The sequence below is a fragment of the Oreochromis niloticus genome, linkage group LG19, assembly GCF_001858045.2.
Source record: "Oreochromis niloticus isolate F11D_XX linkage group LG19, O_niloticus_UMD_NMBU, whole genome shotgun sequence".
In the NCBI taxonomy this organism is placed as follows: Eukaryota; Metazoa; Chordata; class Actinopteri; order Cichliformes; family Cichlidae; genus Oreochromis; species Oreochromis niloticus.
In genome coordinates, this window is record NC_031983.2 from 13,183,771 (window position 1) to 13,204,670 (window position 20,900).

The window sequence follows — 20,900 nt, forward strand, 5'->3', positions numbered from 1 at the left end:
CAGTTGTTGAAAAGTAGCAAAAGAGATGCTGAATAAATTTTCATGCTTAATGTTTATTCTTTTTGCACAATATGATTCATTGTATGAATCCTTGTAATGAATAAGTGCTGGGAATTATGATTGCTGACTTTCAGACAGAAGCTTTGTTCTCATTTTTCACTTCAGGAGTTTTTATTCCCCTTAAGATCAGCGCAACTATTGTCATAAAGAAATAAGACTGTGCTTTAGTCATATTGCAGTTTTACCACGAAACTACTGAAAGAATAAAAGGGCAGCTCATAAAACACTGTGTTCCAGATAAACCTGTGGAGGAAGCAACACATAATTAGTGTCTTGGTAATTGGGGAGAACCATTATAGCGCACTTAGTGTGATGCTAGACTAAATTGTTTGCCAACAGAACATAATGATTTTACACTCTGTAATTGTGTTTTTTATAATAGCTGCCTCCCTTTTCTTTTAACAAGAAAATGTGAAAAATATCCTGAGGCATTGGTTTTGAACTACTTTTATATAACAATCCTACTGCATAAATATTACACTGCCTCTTTAAATGTGCCTGGTGATATATGTAACTTTTAAAGCCACCCAAATGAAAGTGGCTATAATAGGCCCCATACTAACTATCAAGATGTATCACAACCCCTGTGATCTCTAGGTGTCCATCACTGGAATAATCTGACCGCTATGGATAAATACCATGAGGGGTCTTCAAGCACCAGGAAGACCAGCACCTTAATCATGGCTAATCCCTGGTAGCTAGACATGTCTTGGGGGGACAAAGGAATGGACACATCACCCCAATTAGTAGAAGCTCTAGCTTTAAAACCCTATCATTAGGAGACCACAACCTTCCTATCACTCAGCATAGCCTCTCCTTGGTGCAGTGTTACAATTTGTCACTTTTATGCACAATAATCTTGTGGTCTGATTGCATGGTAGTATGCATACATGCTCAGAGCTATACTGTAATAATATGTGTAAATGAACCACAAACATTACACAGAGTACAGGAAGACAATCCAAATATATCATTTTCGGTGAGGTAAACTGGACCTGTGCCATGTTGCTTGAGGGTGTATAAACTTACTGGGATGACTTATGTATGATATTCCTTCAAGCATTAATATGAATAAACAGGGAGTGCTGCCCAAGCCAGACAGTGCCTGCAAAGATATGTCAGTATAGTTTGTGGTTGGCATATTGGAATTATACTTTGGAAAGAAACTTGCATTTCAAATACTTTTTCTTTTGGTTAATGAACGGGGAACAGGTACATGGATTATGAATGTCCATATAAATATCAGCTCAGTATGCAGATAGGGTCCCCGGTGTTTTAGTGTAAGATAGCATTTGCAGGCCTTTGCTGCTAGACAGCGGAGCATTAACCGTTATCTCAGCACAAGCACTACCATTAAGCCTGGAACAATAAGACCAGGGTCAAGGATGAAGTTGAATGACAGCTCGGGATGAATATAATTTGCAAGGAAGCGATAAAAAGGGGTCTTGTACTCACACTAAAAAGCAGAATAATAATTTTTTTCACCAGGTTGTCGGCTCCAACATATTTCCATTCTTCGCTCCATTTTCGAGTGAAGGGGTCAGATATAAAAGAGGACAATGACCAAGCCAGCGAGATTGATGGTGAGAATGAACAGGCCAGCGGAATCTCGACTAAATCAAAGCCATTCACCGTTAATGAAAATAAGAGAGAGACCGCACTGTAAATCATCTTATGGTTTAACATATTAGTGATAATGAATTCACGCTGCCACGTTTAACCTTAGTTTTGCAATTCATTATATTTGAGATTAACAAGGGAGGGAACTTAAGTGAACTGTCTGCAGGGAATTACAGCTGGGGCCTCATTGTCAATCAAGGATTGTGTTTCGATGTCTTTCATTAGGGTTGGAGGAATTAAATAAGACTTTCTTTTAATGGCGAATTGCTCTCCTATTTAACGCTCCTCTTGCTCTCCCAAGATGGTTAACTCTTCATTACCCAAATTAAAGACATCCATCTCTGTTGGCTCCTGCCACATTGCCATGACCTCTACCTGTCAAAACTTTCATGTAAGCACTTGAGTGATGGATGATACCCCCGAACCCCGTTGTCAAAATTATCCAGTGACTGTCCAACCCTCTCTGATCCATTCAATCCATCTCCCCAGGCTACCTGCCACCAGCCACGGTGTAACAATGAAGCCGAGGTGCTAATTTACTCTCATAGAAATTAGAAACTACCTTTTAATTATATGCCTGGGAGTGTTCTAAGAGTTCACAAGGATCACCCTGAAAGCTTTTAACTCCACATTGTGGGGGATGATCATTTATATTCTTCAAACGTTTTATTTCAGGGGTCGTTCGACATACTTAGGACCGGAGGGAATTTGTCACACCATCAAGAAAGGGGAAGAAGGAAACTTTTGGCATCATTTGAAGGTCACTGCTGTTGTTTAAAGAAGCGATAAGTTAATGCAGCGAAATGTTTACGTTGATTTTTTTAAAGTTCATCTGTTTGATTAAAAAGTTTTAGGACAGATAATTGAATTTAGTTGTCAATAGGGACTTGAGGACTGAAATACAAACCCTAATATATGCAGCTCGGGCTCTGATCAATAGATAGAAAAAAATTGGGGTTGTTACTGGTTCCACTCTGGAATTGCATCATGCTGAACTGTTTATAGAGACTCTTTGTCGACAAAGGAAGCAGAGTTGTCTGAACTTCTTCCCAGTTTTTTCCCTCTCTATTTGCATCACCTTCAGACACATGTAAATATTCAAACACATGCCACACGTCATACATAAAACATGATATAAGTGGTCCCATTCTTGTCTGACCTCTTGTGCTCCCGCTTCTTTCCAAGACAGATGTAGATAACACTCCAGACACACCTCACTTCCTGAGAGGAGAGTTATGGCTTCCTGCAAGAGGCACAGCCATCCCCTGGAGTCCTGAGGAGTTAGACAGCTACCTATGGAGAGGGCACATCTCTGACTTGTAGACCTGCTCTGAGGCTTCTCCTCTCACTTTGAGATCCTCCATGTACCTGTCAAAGGGTCAAAAGGGTACATTCGCTGTAGACAAGAGGACTGTGTTTGTGTTTCTGGGTGTGTTGTTTGTGTGTGTGCGTGCATGTACATGTGCGACCCCACCCCCACCCAAGCTGTGACAGATGCCAGGCTGTTTATGTGTGAGGTGTGGGAATGCTTTGCGGGCAGGTGGGTAGATATGCATGTATTTGCGAGCGCATGTGTGTAGGGAGGTGTGTGCGTGTGGTTTGCCGTGGTTGGGTTTGAGCAGCGGTAGTATAATGTGAGAAACTGCACTTGTCAGAGTGTGCAGACATGCATGTGAATTTATTTGCGCACGTGTCAGTACCTTCACACACTTCATCTAACTGTACAAGGAGTCAAATGAGAACTTGTTGCCAGGCTCTGTAGAAAAAAAATGAACCCCAAAACTGCTGTCCATAACCAGAGCACAACAGATGGGGAGCTGCTGTTCTCGCAGCCAAGCAAATGATGAGCTAATTGTAGTGAACGAGGTGACCAAAGTTGGTCATATCTTATTCAGGATTACGACTCAATCTCAGAAGCTTGTGGCACTTAGGTAATTATTCAATCAAAGAGAGGATGTGTCAATAGAAGTCGACAAGAGATTAATTATAAGTCAGGGATGGGTTCAGCTCTTTGTTTTTCCTGGTCTTCTGTCACGGTAGTGGCAAAAATGAGAGCTGATGGGTGAGTGACAGCTCTAGTGAAGCAGGAATAATCACAGTGGTATAGTTAACACAAACTCCCTTTAGCACGGACTGAGATCAATTCAGTGCTGTCCTTGATTAAAATGTTTAATTAGCTCTATTAAAGTGCAATATGAATCTTAGGAACACAGAAACATTCTTGAGTGAAGGAAATAATTATTTGATCCCCTGCTAAATTTGTAAGGTTGCTCAATTTTAAAGAAATGAACATCTTTAAGTTTTTATCATAGTTTGATTTTAATAGGGACAGACAGAATATCAACCACAAATCCAGAAAAAAACACATTAAATAAAGTATTTTATTCTCAAACAAAACATGGCTTAGTACTTGGTGGCGAAACTTTATTTGGCAAGTACAGCGATAAGACATTTCTTGTAATTGGCACTAGGTTTGTATCTCAGGAGGGACTTTGGCCCGTTCTTCTTTACAGAAACTCCTTCATGTTTCCTGACTGTTTGTAGGCCTTTCGAAGTTTCAGCACACTCCACAGATTGTCTATAGGACTGAGGTCTGGAGACCGGCTAAGCCACTCCATGACCTGCTCCATAATGTGCATCTTGTTTAGCCACACTTTGCCTTGGCGGTATGTTTTGGGTCATTGTCATGCTAGAAGACAATCACGACCCATCTTCAGTGTTCTGGCTGAGGGAAGGAGATTCTTGTCTGAGATTTTATGGTACATGGCCCAGTTCATTCGTCCCTCAGTGCGGTGAAGTTGTCCTGTACCCTTTGCAGTTTACACCTCAATGCTTGACTGTCTCGATGCAGTTCTTTAAGTCACACTCAGCATTTCTCTTCCTCCAAAAACAGCAGGTCAAGTAACTCCAAGTACGTCTGACCACATAACTTTCACAAAAGCCTTTGCCGAATCATTTAGATGTTCACTGGCAAAGACAGGTTTGTACCTTGTATCTTCTTGAGCAGAGGAACCTTGTAAGGACTGCAAAGCATCATTTATTATGGCGTAGTGTGTTAAAAATGGTTTTCTTGGTGACTGTGGTCCCAACTGCTTTGCATCCTTACCTTACAAGGCAGGATCTTGCATTGTGAGGTCCAGACCACGGGTTATTGGTTGTTGATGGTCATTTTGTATTTCTGAATAATCATCTCAACAGTTGTCACCTTCTCACTAAGCTTCTTTCTGATGGCCCTGTAGGCCATTCCAGCCTTGTGCATGTCTACAGTCTTATTCCTGACATCCTTTGACAGCTCTTTAGTCTTGCTTGTGATGGTGGAGAGGTTGGAATGTAAGAAACTGATACGGTGGACAGATGTGTTTTATACACATAATGAGTGAGCTCAGGAGTATCTGTTATTGATTGATTGATTGCAATCTGTGTGCCACATGGACACAGCCAATCTGTGGTAGTCTGGCTACGTTGTAGGGAATCGAATACTCATTTCACTCAATGACATACAAATCAGTTAATAAATTTTATGTAACATGTTTTTTTTCTGTTTCTTTTCTCTCTATCTATTAAAATCAAATTAGCATAAAAATTAGAGACTATTCATTTCTTTGGAAGTGAGCAAACCTACAAATTCAGCAGGATATCAAATAATTATTCCCCTTACTGTAACTTGAGGCCTTTAGTATAAGCTAAAGCTAACTTTTTTCTGTATCTACAGCCCTCGTTGGTGGCTTAGGTAATATAACACAATGCAAATATATAGCTGCACATGGGAAAGTGTGTGTATGTGTGCCTCTACAAGCTCTTCAACAGCTATAGGAGATTAAGCAGGCCAATAGAAGGTCTATGAGTCACTCAGCCAATCCTTAGTAACCTGCCATTACTGCCATTATTCATAGAAAACTGTATGGAGATAAAAAGCACTGGGCTTTGTTATCTGCCAACAGGTTCAAAAGAATAACTGTCATCTCTTAATGTATATGCCCTTTCAAGTTTGAGGGAGTGACCAGTACCTTGACATCTCAGAGACTGCAGCGATGATTTATAAATCAGACTGTCCACAACTTCTCACCTTCAAACACATAACCCGAGGAAATGGTAAATTTCAGCAAAAAGTTGTGCAAAGATTTGTTTGTATTTTACTTCCTTTGTTGAAATATGTAGTTACAAGTTATTAAATTAGTTTTAAACAAAGATTATTTAATCTTTTTCATCTTTCAAATACCAGTCATCAAAACATTTCAGTCCTCTAATCAGCCTTTGTTCCAGAGAGGATTGAGACAGTGAGACTGAAGCGTCATGTATCCCGATTCTCGGGATTCCCCTCCATGTGTTTTATCGAGTCCTGCTGTTTTATTTGGCTGACGGGGAACAGGATGTGAGATTTACACCAGCAGAGACAAACAGGAGCAAGCTGAGACACAAAGATGGATTTGGTGGTTAACTCCCCGATCGTGTCATCAGAGAAGAGAGATAAATGGTGAAAGGAAAATAAGCGAGGGGAAGCTGACTATTTTTCCTAAAGCTCCACGGAAGTTTCTAATTATATCCACTCTGAGACCTGCAACCTCCATTGAGACACTAAACCACCCACTGACACATTTTCGACACCAGATATATGCACATACACACACCCTTACTAAGACCTGACCTTCGCTGGCTTTGTAGTCCCTTCTGACTAAGAACCAAATTACAGAGAGGAAAATACAGCCGTCTCTCTTTGCTGCTGTTAAAGACCACTAATCTCTTATTTAAAGTGACATTAATAAGCAGCAAGTTTTACACTAACATACTTCTGTCACTAGAAAAAAAAAGTGAGGGGAGAAAGGGAATACAAGAGGAGGGAAGATGTGTATGTGTGCATGTGCATGCATGTGAGGTTGATTGAGGGCAAGGGCTGTCAAGCCTGGTAATATGGAAGCTAAGCCACAGAGCCCCCAGCCCCAGGCGGGCAGATGGTAGGGTGGGCAGTGAGGGGCGAGGGTCCACTATCTCTAATTCTCAGCTGTACTTGTAAGATATGCACTATGTATGAAATGTGCTGGCAAAGATCCATGTCCTTCAACTCCCTATGTACCCCTGTTGGCTCCACCCTAGCCAGCTGTGTCTGTGTGAGCTCACTGGGCTCTGACAGCAGGGATCAAAACAACATGTGAACCAGCCACGACATGGACCACCATCAAAACAAGCGAGCACCCACGACAAGTCTCCCATAGCTACATCACAAGAGGTGAGGTGTGTTAAGAGCGGCGCCGGGACTTCTGTGTGTGTTTGTGTCTCCATCAAACACGACGATGGCTAATGCATTAGTCAGTGATTGTATCACACTGGGATGTTGCTGAGCACAATTAGCTCTTTGAGCTGCAGTGGAAGCAAAACGTGAGCCGACATGAACCACAGAGCTTTGTATTCAGATCAAGGGAAAACTCAAAGCTCCAGCAAACTTTGTTACCTTTTTCTTTGTGTGTGTGAAAGTGAGTAGACACACTTACAGAAGCACGCCTCACAAAGACAGTGAGAGCATGATAGACTGACAAAGTGAGTAAGTGGAAGAATATGAAAAGAAGATGAAAGTCTGTGCGTATCCCTGCTGATGTTACCATTCAGTCCGCACGGTCCAAAGACAGGAAATGTGTGCCTTCCTGTTTGATCATGTTAAAACAGAAGAAACATAAAAATAGACAGGACAGTAGAAATATTTAACATGCCTGCTTGCTTTTAAGTGAACAGGTGAGCTTAATAAAGAGGCCCCATTGTGGAACTAGTTCATTTTGTGGGTATAAAAACAGGGTGGGGGATAAAAGAATAATATGGAAAGAAGAATGAGGGAAACATCAAAGCAGATGACAGCTCAATCAATTCATAAATGCCTCTGGACAACTGCAAACCGAGGATTAAATTAAAGAGGCCTGCATGAAGTACCTAAATACATTTACCACATCAAAATCTCTTATTAACAAATTTAATTCAGCCAACTATAAGGGAGAGATTGTGATGACTTAAAGAAAATAAGACGTACTACACTGCAGCCTTCCCCTCATCTCTCACGCAAGCGCGTGCATGCACATGTCACACTTGAACTATGTTCTCTTGGCAGCGAGGTATTGTCTGTAGTATTTGTGGGTGACTGGAACAGATAATCAGTTGTTTAGCTGTCCTCTTCTTCCCACAGGAAAGAGCTGACAGCTTTAGGCCATCACTTAGGTCACGTATTAGAGGCTGTATTATCATGGTGTCTGCACAAACACATACACACACACACACACACACACACGCATTCGTCGCCATATACACACTCAAAATGATCCCCTGTGTGGCAGCTATAGCAGATGGAGTCCTGAGTGACATGTCCTGGCAGAGGAAGGTTACATCATGTAAATAATGTGATACTCTGCCAGACTTTAATGACATTAGAATTAATTCCAACTCTGTGTTTTATGCCCCACACATACACCCAGTCAAACACACACGCGCGCACACACAGAGACCTCATTCAGTTGTTTACTATGCTCGCTTGCATCTGTAAGCCTCAGCTGGCTTTGAAATTACATTTCTGGTCATTATAAAGTTGATTATGACATTTTAACTTAATGTATTCTAAGGTTCAGAATACTTACTTGCTAAGTGAAGTTTTTTTGGGAGATATTCTCCACTTTACAGTGCAGCTCTGCTAACCATATGCTGTTTAAAACTGATTATTAGATTTGATTAATGTGTATCATGCACAATTACTGGAATATAATTGAACACAGTGGTCGCTTTTGGCACTGCTCCCTGACAGTGGACATGTGCCGACACGACTGAGGGAGTTAAAAAGGCCAAGCAGCTGCCGAGGCAGACGTGACTTCTGCTCGAGCCAGAAAAAATGTAATATGTTCAAACTATATTTCACTCTATTGTTTACTTTGAAGCCCCCAGATGTTGTGAACATGTGGATGTTTTATATGGTAGTTAACAGCAGGTCACGCTTGGACTGCCACTCCCTCAGAAACAATTAATAAACTATAAACAGTCTAATGTCCCCTCCCCTGAGCATTAGGTTCATACTGCTTCCGTGCAGAGAAGAAAGGCGGTGAAAATTTGCTTTCGGTTCACTAGGGGGGATTTCTTTTAACTTTTAACAACTTCTCTGCTGCGGAGCTGTAGCTGTTCATTTGACCAGCACTTAGGGGACGGTACAGTGAGAGCAAACTGATGATGGTGCTGAACTCCATGACTCTCTGTTTCTCCCCGCTGTTTTTGTTTGCTGCTGTACACAGACACCTTATCCAAAATGTAAGCGTATTTTGTTTCAAGTGAGGCTTGTTCTGACATGATGCAAGTAAATATATCTGTTGTCTGGTGGCGTCTGATCTGATTAGTGTGCCATGAAAGGCTCCATTGAGCGCAGGAATCTGGTTTATGCAACATGTCCAATTATAAATGTATAAATGGATGACTGGATTTCGGCTTTGAAGGCGGATGGAAAATTCATTACACCAAACAAGCCTTAAAAGGAAAACATGGAAAAGTCTAGCTTTTGTTTGTGCTTTTCTGGTTTGAGCTTCACCTGTCCTTAAGGATGAATGCATTAAACATTTGTTATACTGTAGAGGAACTGAGCAAAAGCTTATCAATTTTTTAAACAAACCCCCTTTGCAAAAAATAAATAAAATCTGTATCAATAGAATTTTATGCATAGGACAGATTGTGTAGGTTGGATTAAGTCATCACAGTCCCTGGGAGCTAGCATTCTCAGTTTCATCATCACAGATGGCTTATCCCTTACCCGGGATCCTCTAGCAGGGGTTCAGGGGTCACCCTGCCATCAGAGGAAGCCATCACTGAGTAGCTGACCCCTCCTCTAGCCCCCACCTTTCATCTGTCTCTCTGATTAGTTTACCCATGTGACAGATAGCAACTCAAAATGAAACACCCCATAGACACCCTCCTGGGAGAATCTCTCAAGCTGTATATATATATGTATATATCTATATATATACACACACACACACACACACATTCTGCTAGTGAATGCACTTTCAATTACAAGAAGAGAGGTGAGCCTTTAAATGTTCACTACTTGCGGCACAGGGCTCTGCTCTGTTGGCTTCTTGAGAGCAAATCCATCCACTTGCCTTCAGCTGCATATCAGGTGTCCTCTAGCTTGTCTCTCACACGTGATTGGTGCGTACCTACCCCGCAGCCACAAATGGGGCTCTGCTAAATGCAATGGCATCCAGTATTCCTTCAGTCTTGACATTATGTAATGGACAACTAGCAGAGGCTCAAATGAAACTTCACAGCCTGTACGTCTTTTCAGCGAGTATGTAATTGCTGTGTTTATAAGTAGAATTAAAGCCTTCTCCTTTACGCTTATTCTATGCAGTAACGTTTCTCTATAATAAACGCCTGTTTTTGTTTGGACGTTACACAGGTTGTAGTCTATGTTCTGTATCGTGCATGAGGTAGTCGGTTTGAAAGAGCTTATTATATTTGAAGGATGTCACATTGTCAAGTTCATGAGTTGAACATTAAGCCCTGGTCTTAACCCACTGTGGAGGAGTGACAAAAATGAAGTGCAGCATGGGTCTAAAGGTGCTCTTTAGACAACAGGTACCAGCGTAAGGGCTGATTTGAAGATTTCCCTTCGCCATACACTTAGAGAAGTGTAGGCTGCATGTTGATGCAGTCATCAGGGGGTGATTTGGCTGATATACGAGGAGACCTATTGCTCATCAGAAAGCTATCCACCATGCTGATTGAGTCATATGTAGAGCCGCTGGGATAATTTGTCACAGGCCTGCCAGGTCAATGGACTTTGATTGGAACACGGTATGAACTCGAGGATTTCCACTGAGTTGAGTACTCTCACACACTCTCTCAGTCTCAAGATCTTTTCTCACCGTCATATCACATCTTTTTTTTTTTTTTTGTTCTTTATTTCTAAGTTTTCTGAGTTGCACTGTTGCCTTGTTCCTTTTTGTTTCTTCCTTCGAAAAACTTACTTTAAAATCTCAACATCTCCTCTCTGGTGTCTGTGTTTTTCCAACCTCTTTTCTCTTTGCCTCTTTTTTTTTCTCCTGGCCTCAGCCTGGGGCCCTCTGCTTGTTGAAAGGTAACAGAATCTTCCGGAATGACCCGCTCGAAATCGCTGGGTTGATTCACTGATGTTTCTGTCAGGGAGAAGCACACAACATAGGACTGTATCCCCCACACTCCACAAAACTAGAGGTGTCAATTACAGTAAAGATCTATGAAAAAGGAAACAAAAAAAAGAGTGGTCCAGACTGAACTGTTAAATGTGACAAAAAAAGGAGATCAGCAGACATACATTTCCAGAAACCTTGTCTGAAGCACCTGTTCATTTTGTGGTTAAGCTTGAAACATTAAAACATGTGGCTTAACTGGGGAGCTAGCTGTAACTCTGCCAAAGGCTTGAATATACAAGTTCAGCTGTGCACTGTAACTTTTAGCACTTCACAGTGAAAATCACAGCCTTTGCACTTCTAAGCTGAGCAGTGCAGTTCCCCTTCATTACCTTTCTCCAGGAAAAAAGAAAGAAAGAAAGAAAGAGAGGTTTGAAAGCAGGGAGAAAGAAATGATGTGAACTTGAATAACTGAAGAAGAAGAAGAAGCATGGCAAAATACCTGCAGTGACTTTCAAAAAACCACAAGATCTTTCATCTGACTGTTTTGGCATTGCCAGGTGGGAGACTCTGTACTGACCATAACATAGGTATGCCTAATCCTCTTTCATCTGCAATATCACACAATGGGAGTATCTGTCCAAGTGAAGAGGGAGATTCATGCAGACATAAAAGGCCGACGAGGGAGCGTTGCATGTCTGTACCAACATTGTCCTGGTCCTTATTATTCTTTGCACATAGCTGTAAGTCTAAACAAGACCAGCTTCCTGAGGAGGACTGCTGTGCACTCTCTGCACTCACGCTGGCCCTGGTGTTGTTCTGCTCCAGTGTGTATGTGAGCGAGTATGTGTTTGTATGTGTGCAAGGAGGCTGCACCGTTAAGATGACCCCGCTTTCATTCTATAGGGGCTTTCACTCGGCAAGAGCTCAGCCCCTGTAAAGAGTGAGACTGTGCTGGTGCCTCTCTTAGCCTCTCTTTCTTGTGCAGACGTCTCTTCTCTTTCATTCTCTCTCTCTCTCTCTCTCTCTCTCTCTCTTTCACTCTCTCTCTCTGCAGCAGCAGCTTGAGTACTTCCAGCTGCCGACATTGGATACCACCTCCTCCACACACGCACACTCTTAAAATTGACATACACAGGTACAAACTGGGCCAGTATAGAGCACATGTACCAAGACTACCCTCTACATACATGCATTTGCTGAAATGCCTACAGTTTCTAATTGTGTCTGCATTTTTTAGCCCATATTGTTGTGTGTTTATGTAATCGGTCTATGTGTGCATGCAGACAAATCAGCCTCGTCTGCATCCTCTGTCTGTGTCCACAGAAGCTGTGATGTACCATGGGTAGCTGACCAAGGAAAGACACCCCACCTTGCAATGTGCTGCTTTAGCTTCCCAGCATAAGAAAAACTCCAGCAAAGGAAAACAAACGAAGCAGAGAAGACAAACGCAACGAGAGATAGTGCGGTTTCAAATCCCTCCGTCAAATGTGACCTGCTAGAAACTTTGAAACAAACAGATGTACACACTCCTCATCCCGCAAGCAGTTCCTCTGTAGCAGCAGTATGTCTGTCAGTTCTTTCATCATGTTATGAAATAAGAAGAGAGCACAAGAGGAACCTGTTGCTGGGCTATAAGACCAAAGCAGCCCGGAGAAAAAATGGTAATGCAAGCAAGAGCGGCGGCAGGGGTCTGCCGGGGTGTAACCATAGCTGCTAAACTCGCATTCAGGCCTTTTCCAGAGCAGGGCTCAGAGTATGCAGACGACCTAGGGGCTAGAGACTTAGGGAGGACTTTAAGCTTCTTTGTCAAGCTCCTCCGAGCTCAGTCGACTGCTGTGAAGAGGCCGAAGCATGCAGCTGTCTAGCAACAAGAAACCCCTCATACCACAGATACTGGCCTGTGGTTAAGGAGTGTGAGTATGAAAGTGTACGTGGTTCATATTGTGTGACTCAACATGTGGGTCTGAATTTGTGAAAGTGCACCGCTGATGAGTATCACACCAGGTGAGACATGTGTTTGGAAGGCTTATAACATGCTTTTAATATTTAGACTTTATAACACAAGTGTAACACCAAATATACCATTTGTCTGTGATAACATGCAACTGTAAAGAATTGCTTTACATTTTATAAACACACCACATCTCCATTTGTGTCATTAAAACTACGCTTAACGTGTAAGTAATGAATCAAACACCTATTCAAAGAAAGACACCCAGTTAAACTGTCTAACTCAGACTACTAATCCCTGATTTAGAGAGGTAGGTACACTTAAGGACTTAAGCAATTTCACATGCAATAAGGATGGTGGATTCTGTCTTCTGTCACAACGCTTAAATTGCCTTTAAAGTGGGATTTCCGTATGGCTGCTACAGGCGAAAGGGATGACAACAGCCAGCAATAACTCTTTCAGTGTCCATGTAGGCATGTATTAGTTTTATTTTGATATGAAAAACAGTGAAACTAATTGATCATGAGCCTTCTTTTCTGGCAATTGTAACGGCCAATATATTATAAAATTGTAGAGGCAGTATAGCAGTGACAGTGATTTATCAGTATATGAGGTTTCTTATAGGCCTCATCTACATAAAGTACGGTCCTTACAACGAACACATCAATATGCATGACTCATTCTCGAGTCTTGTGACATGTGGCGCAGACAGAGCCACAGACATTGGACAACACAGTAAACCTAAGCGCTGTCTTTCCATGACAGTATTATCAGTGAAACTAACACCCTCTTTGGAATGCCACAAACCTGCCTGGAGACATGGAGCAGCTAGTTTTATGAAGCCCATCCCTGCACTGCCCCAAATGAGCCATGGTGAATTCTCCACCGCCAGTCAATCCCTGGGGAGGCAGTCAAGAAAACCCTATTATATTTGGGGGCAGGCACCGCTCAAACTGACAGCAACTGCTGCGACAGCAAAGCTCGCGGAAAGAGGGAGAGAGAGGGAGGTATGTTCACCATCTCTACGTGACAACAGGCTAAATTGCTCACAAGTTGGTCTCATTTGCTTTGCATGGCGATTGTGCACAAAGAACGATGCACTTTGCAGTTAAAGATGAACAAACCTTCTGAATTATGCTAACAGCCCCGAGTGCTCGGGCTCCCTCGTCTTACAAGTGCTTCATCAGTTTCACACAAAACCCAAAGTAAAAATCAAACCATAAATACAAATTAAGCTTTGCTCTTAAAAACAGCTGCTGAATTTATTTGAGTGCTATATGATTAGCTAACTAAAAAAAGCTACCTTCATTAAGTTGCACTTTTCCAGATGTCTCTCTACGCTCAAACCATTGGGCTCCCCATTGTATGCGTCTGCAATTTAAGATCAGTTATTAATTTTATAGTCCACTTAAAATAGCCGCACCTGTAATTAGAATCTTAAATTGCTAAATGGTGCACACGCATGTGTGCGTGCATGCACACACACACAGAAAACCACAAACTCGTCATGGAATATAACCAAAGCAGGGAAATTACCGCAGCGCGTACGTCTGGAAGTCCCTTCTCTGTGAAATGCATATGAAACATTAAAGCAACAGCAAAAAAAAGTAGCTTGAACAGAGTGGAAGCTTGGGAGGACGCGAGTCCACAAGTGCTGGTTTCAATCTGAGGGATAACATGGAAAAGGTCAAGTCTGAGTCGGCAGATCACACATAATCACCTCCCACACAATGCTGCTGCCCTATTCCACAGAAGCCTCCTGATGAGAAGAGTAGATAGACAGACAGGAAGAGGCTGACAGATATAGGGCAGTGGAGGGAGAGAGAGAGAAGGAAGGAGAGGAAGAAAGGCCCGAATAAGAGGAGAATGAGGCATTATCATTCCGAGCATCAACCCAATAGCAGATGGGCAGCTTGTCTGTCTTGGGCTGTGAAGGAGTGGCGTGTGACCCTGTTCACCCCAGGCCTAATGAAAGATTGACTGACTGACTCACCTCACTATGCCAGCGTGTATGTATGCTCGACCAAATATTATTGGATGCAGGGCCTGGAAATGATCTAGGAGGTTAGAGAGGGAGGAAAAGACGAACATTGCAGAACAGTGACCGAAGGCAGGGCCACAAAGTGAACTAATCTGAAAATGAACAGTGGTTCTGTGTTAGGGGCAGACCACAGCGCAGTGAACTGAAAATAAGTGCGGTCGTGCCATGCTTTGACATGCAACTGAACACAAGGCTGCGGAGTGATGTTGAAGCTTATTTCAAATCACAGTCTGTGATTTAAAAACTACAGAAAGGGGGAAAAAAGAGTACTTGGAGCAAAACTGGAATTGCACAAGTTATTATACTGTGTTTAAAATTACACAAAAAAAACATATATTGCAGGTAATTCTTTCTGTGACTATGATTGAATGGAAAATCAGAACTGTGCACTCTCTCAAGCCCAAACCAAGTGTATACTGAGCAACCTTGGTTATGTATAAATCATCTGTACATGCAACAAAGTTTGAATGGCTAATGCTTGCTTTGTGCTTCTACAAGTATCACACAATTAATGTTATCCTGGAGGTCAAACAGGAAAGATAAGTGGCTAACCTCAACTGAATGCAAATAGCCCACATGCATACGAGGTGAGCTACTGACAGGAAAGGACTCATTTAAGTGCCTTATGAAAGGAACATTTCTAGAGAGAAAGGTGCAAAAACACAATTGTTCAGTGTAGTAATTAATTGTTACTCCCACGGTCTCTGGTTCTATATTCTTTATCACAACAGCATAAAACGACAGCATTACTGTAATAATTCAGGTTTTAAATAATGTTCACTGAATGAATTAGGTTCTCCAAATCAGGTGTGTGCAGCTTAAATCATGTCAAAATTAATAATGAATTCCCACAGACATTAAGACCGGTGACTCTTTTTGGCATATCCAATTAGTTCTTCAGTGTCGTCTGGGTGCCTTTACAGTGTCAATCAGCAGGCAGTAAACATTGTCTTTCAGCAGCAGTCTACCTCAGGGGCACTGCCTTTAAACAACAAAGTCAGCTCTTTGATACCTCCCCTTCTCACCTTTCAGCACAGCCATCCCCAGACGTAAAAGCACACCTTCCCATAAAACACCGCCACAAAACACTAATACACCCTCTTTTTCGACTTTACAGCCTCTCGTCACACAATTACCCATGATCACACAATCAGCATTTCGTTTTACGACTCAGACCTGAGCTGAGTGTATGTATTTTGAGAGAGCGCGAGCAAGTGAGTGAGGGTCCGGATGGGGTTTGTGCAGGGGAAAAAAAAAAAGAAGGCATATTTATATACAGACGGACAAGCTCACATAGATGCAGACAGGGAGCTGAGCAGACACATGCACCCAAGCACACACAAACGGATCTTCCCCTCTGCCTGCTGTCTCTCTCTGTGGCCTTTCTCTCCTTGCCCTTAGCTGTTTCCCAGATTCCAGATGACGTCCTGACAGGAGGGCTGAGTGACTGGAGGTGAGGCTGTGTGATGACAGACCAGGGCCTTTATCAGTGACCAGCACACTGCCGGCTTGCTGTTTGAAGATTAACTGGCAGATTGAAACCCAAAACTGCTCTCATTCCTGCTTGACTCCCTGCCTCTTTACATATTTTCCCTTTTTTTCTCTCTTTTCTTTTTTTCTTCCTTTTAACCCCTAGCTCACTGGCTGTAGGAACTCACTGGGTTTAATGTAATTGGCCTATTTCCTGCATATGAAGTTCCCGGTTTGTTGTAATTGACTTGGTCTTTTATTGGCTGTGAGACAGGTTAAATGGGAACCAAATGGAGAGGCAACACAGGAAGCTTAGGCCCAGGCTATCTGATACTCATCAAATCAGTCAACCTGGATGCAGAACAGCAAAGTGCTGAGAATGTGGCCGCAGTGATTAGCAGCTGCATAAGGATTAGTAAGGTAGTAACATATTGGCATATGTTAGTCAATCTTGGCAGTGAGTGATGTTGTTAAGACGTAGTCTGTCCCACAATATGGCACTAGTTTACTGTGCAGAGGAGGATATTTTCAGCTCTTTTTCCACGTGGAGCTATTTATTTCTTATGGGCAAAGCTGAAATCTTATCAGCCAAGGATGTCAAGATCAACTTCCTTTTTTAAAAAAAAAAATAAAATTATTTGATTACGTTATTTTGTAGCCTCAGCCGACTCAGTCTCTCTGCTGTTTCCTCTCAGCGGAGAAGAGGCATGGAGATAACCTTATTCAGCTTGTTTCATCAAAACATCTCATGCCACAGTAAATGACATTCAACAAAGCTGATCTTCTGCTCTTTGATGTTTGCCAGAGTAAATGGACTATCAATGCAAAGTATAAACACTCCTCTATGCTAATGTTCCTCTGGGGGTCTTTGATGGCACCAGTAGTATCTGTGAAGTGTGTTTTGAAAAATTGCATTGGTAAGCCATCCAAATAGCAAGAATTAAAGCCTTTTCACTCACGGTGCCTTTTCAGCCAAGGGCGAAAAAAAAAAAATTGTACTCTGTAGTGGGAAAATTGGAGCACAAACAAGGTACAGAGTAAGTGACTTGTAACAGACAGTACGGGCCAACCAAACTGGCAGTGTGGCAGGGGTCCAGTTGACTGCCAGGTGACATCATTTGGCATTGTTTCACCACTCCATTTATTTTATTGTGCTCATTGTCCTCCCACATTCACTCAATCAAGTGGGCCTTTTTGTGCTGGTTGTTTAGGTAGTCCAGGTGCACCATGCTAGTGGAGGCTTCCTGTCTCCCCAGAAATCTTTTCAATACCTCTCCTGCCGCGGGTATTGTCATATCCCACAGTGCATCTGAAAAGAAGCAGCAGCCCTGCGTAAATGTCAGAGAGGTGATTTGTTTTTAACTCTTAGCAGTCACCAAATGCCTTGTGTGGGAGTCTGAGTGTGGGTGCACAAGTGAATAAACACACAGCTGTCTCTCTGGAGCATTTCCTCACTTTGCTGCAATGTACAGTATTTTATAGTAGGGTTTACAGTGTGGCGCCCCCTGTTGATATGGTGCTTTTTTTAAACATAGTATTGACAGTGTGATTTAAAGGTGTCCTTTGACTGTAACTACTGCATTTTATTTTATACAAAATGAGCCAGCTATGAGGGTTTTTCTCTTCTTTTTTTTTTTGAGTGTTCTTTAAATGCCTTGTTTTTAATACATCAGAGAAAGAACAAGTCTGGATTTATCACATAAAACTGGAGGAAAGATGCCCCGGGCTTTCAAGTGGAGGTACAGTTTATCTAGGAAAGGCGCCAGCAAAGTTTTCTTCAGATGTAAGTTAATTCCACTTCTCCCTGACACCCAAAATAACAAGGTATTATTCATTTAAAAGCGAGAAAAGACACTTTTCTGATTGGCAAAGAAAGTTGAAAAAAAAAATCAGTTTTAAAAAGTGTGAAAAGACTCAAAATATAGTGACAGCTTAATCATCTGCTCATTAGATTGGCTTAGTTTTTTCACCAGTATTTTAGGAGATTTCACACTTTCCAGCCGGGCCTAATGTTTTGTAGCAAAGAGATAATTTATTTTAGATCACAGAGGTGCCACCGTTTCCCTTGCTGTGTTTTTTTTAGAAGGACAGAAGGACAATGAGATGAACTTTTCTAATGACTGTAGCATGAGTGAGAAGACTAGTAGAGACCAAGCCAAGGAGGAAGCCACATAAGTAAAGCCATGTCAAGTTCAATTAGACCAGCTGAAGAGTTTAGCAGGCAGAGCTGACACAGTCCAATTTGCCCAACATATTCAGCCCACCTTTCCCACATGTGCTCACTGCTCACAGCTTTCAGCACCAAGTTTGGACAAATATTCACACTTTCCCACATAAACCTCTCGGGGAAAGATGCCCCGGACTTTCATTTGGGAGGTGCAGTTCATCTAGGAAAGCCGTCAGCCAAGCTTCCTCCAAATGTACGTTAATTCCACCCCCACTCTCTACTTGACAAAGTATTATTCCTTAAAAAGAGGGGGGGAAAAGACACTTATCGGTCTATTTTTTCTCTCCCCTTTCTCCTTTTTTCATTCACCCGCAGCCTCTTTCTGTTGTACACACACCGAAACACACAGAGCTGTACCCTGTGGTGAATGTCTCACATATGCCATCCAGTTAGCAGGATATTTTTGTCTGTGTGAGTGGGCAGCGGTGTCACTCAGCGAGCTTTGAGCTTAGCGGAGGAAGAACTGTGAAAGCCAGTCACTAACAAGCAGAGAGATTCCCTCCCTGCGTCCCACAGCCAGATGGCTAATCTGGGCAGAATAGGAAACATACTTTATAATCAGATTTACAGAGGTGGAAAAAAAAACCATACACAAACACCATAACAATTCAAATGCCTTGTGGTCACAAGCTGTCTGGAATGAGGTGACAACGACATAAAACAAAGTCCCTTCAAAATGGTTTCAATAATTAGACGGACTGGAGTGGCTTCGGTTAGCCTATAAAACAACTGCCGGGGCTTGAGGCTGGTCCTGCAAATTGGAATCATTTGTGTTTCTGTGTTTGTGTCAGGTCAGCATTAAGTGGATGACAGCTGAAGAAAAAGAGCTATTTATTTATTTGTTTTCTCCTTTAAGGAACGGGGCAGTATCCAAGTCTCTTTTCAACCACTAAAAAAATACCAATAATAAATAATATATACATATAAAACACTCTCCTTCTGTCTACCTCTGCCTGTGGCCTGAATGATGACAGGCATGATTCCTGCTGGTGCCCTGCCAGTGCATTGCCCAAGGATGCCCACGGGTGTTTGAGGCAGCGTATCCATTAGCTACCTGTGTAGACTGCTCCTGTGGGATATTCAGAGACTGATGTCTGCTTTCCTTCTATTGTTGAGACTCCTGAGCCACACAGACCAACACATGTGCACCTGAAGCCAACCATCTGGCCAAGACGTGAGGACCACGCTGCTGCAGCCTCCGATGAGCTGACCACTTACTCCTCTTCCTGTCACTCAGCCTCATCAGCTGGTGCTGTCAACACAGGTGGCATTCCCTTATTCCTTCTCTACTGAGGAAAGAAGAAGCCGATGGATATATTATGCTTCAGGCTGTAAATACATAATGTGAGCAGAAAAACACAATCCGCTGTATTACAACATCTCTGCGAAGACTGTCCAGCTGAGAAATTTATGGAGTTGTTGCTTGTATTGTTTTTATAACAGTGTAAGGGCAATAAATGCAGATTGATTTGGCCTAGCTATTATAGAATTTAAGTGGCAATATGTACAACAAAACCCCTATAATGTACTAATTAAACTTGTTGGTTGCTTGGTTGTTTGCTGTTTTGGTGAATAAGAGTAGCCTATGTATATTTTTTGCTTTTCAACAAAAGTGCAACATTTTTAGGCGGTTTTGAATTGTGCAAAGAATGCAAAGCACAGTCATTACTGTTTACACCAAAGTGTGGAATCGGACACTTCATGTTGAACACCGGGAATAAGGAACAGCTGTTTGATGAAGAAAAACTAATGATGTCATGCCCAAAAACATCAGCGGGGACACCAACACCACGGGGGCTGTCACTCAACAACAGAATGTCAGCGGCAGAAGGGTCTCTGTTTGGGGAAGGCTTTTGTCAATCATCTCTAAGGTAGCGGGGAAGCAGGTGGGTCGGCCAATCGCAGAAGGTCCCAGCACAGCAGGCCCGCGACCAGGAAGTGGAAGCGCCATCTGGAGTGAGGATGAGCTGTGAGTGGGCATTTGAAACAAAGTAACGACATGCTGGAAGAAAGCTGGTGGTGTGTGTGTCTCTGGATATAACAAGGGCATTTGGATTCATGCTGCCTATCACACCCACTCTGTTGCTGATTCTACTAGTCAGATGGTGCTTATTAAAGATGTGCACTGGTTGAAGACCAGTGTGTGATACCTAACTGGTATGATGGGTAGAATACTGTTACTGGCATTAATGTGGCATGCAAGACACTGTAACCCCCTACCCGCACTGATTAGGGAAACAGACCTTCCATCACACACACATATATTTATCATTGTATTAATGTTATGAGCTGGCAAATTGTCAACTGCGAATGTTAAAGTGACACCCTGCTGGTGAAAATAGACTGAATAAAACTGGCAAATTGAAAATTATGACATGAGTTTGATTTGGGGGAGAAGGGTGAAAA

At 42.3% G+C, this 20,900-nt stretch overlaps 1 long non-coding RNA gene across 2 annotated transcripts; it reads left to right on the forward strand.

Moving 5' to 3' along the window:
* The first annotated feature begins 6,675 nt into the window (after window positions 1-6,675).
* LOC112843144 (uncharacterized) lies at window positions 6,676-20,657 on the forward strand. 2 transcript variants are annotated; one of them, XR_003215297.1, is made up of 4 exons: window positions 6,676-6,904; window positions 10,747-10,771; window positions 11,860-11,940; window positions 12,129-20,657. It is a non-coding gene; the product is annotated as an uncharacterized LOC112843144 (long non-coding RNA). The 2 variants fall into 2 exon arrangements; XR_003215296.1 differs by lacking the exons at window positions 10,747-10,771; window positions 11,860-11,940.
* Window positions 20,658-20,900: the final 243 nt, after the last annotated feature.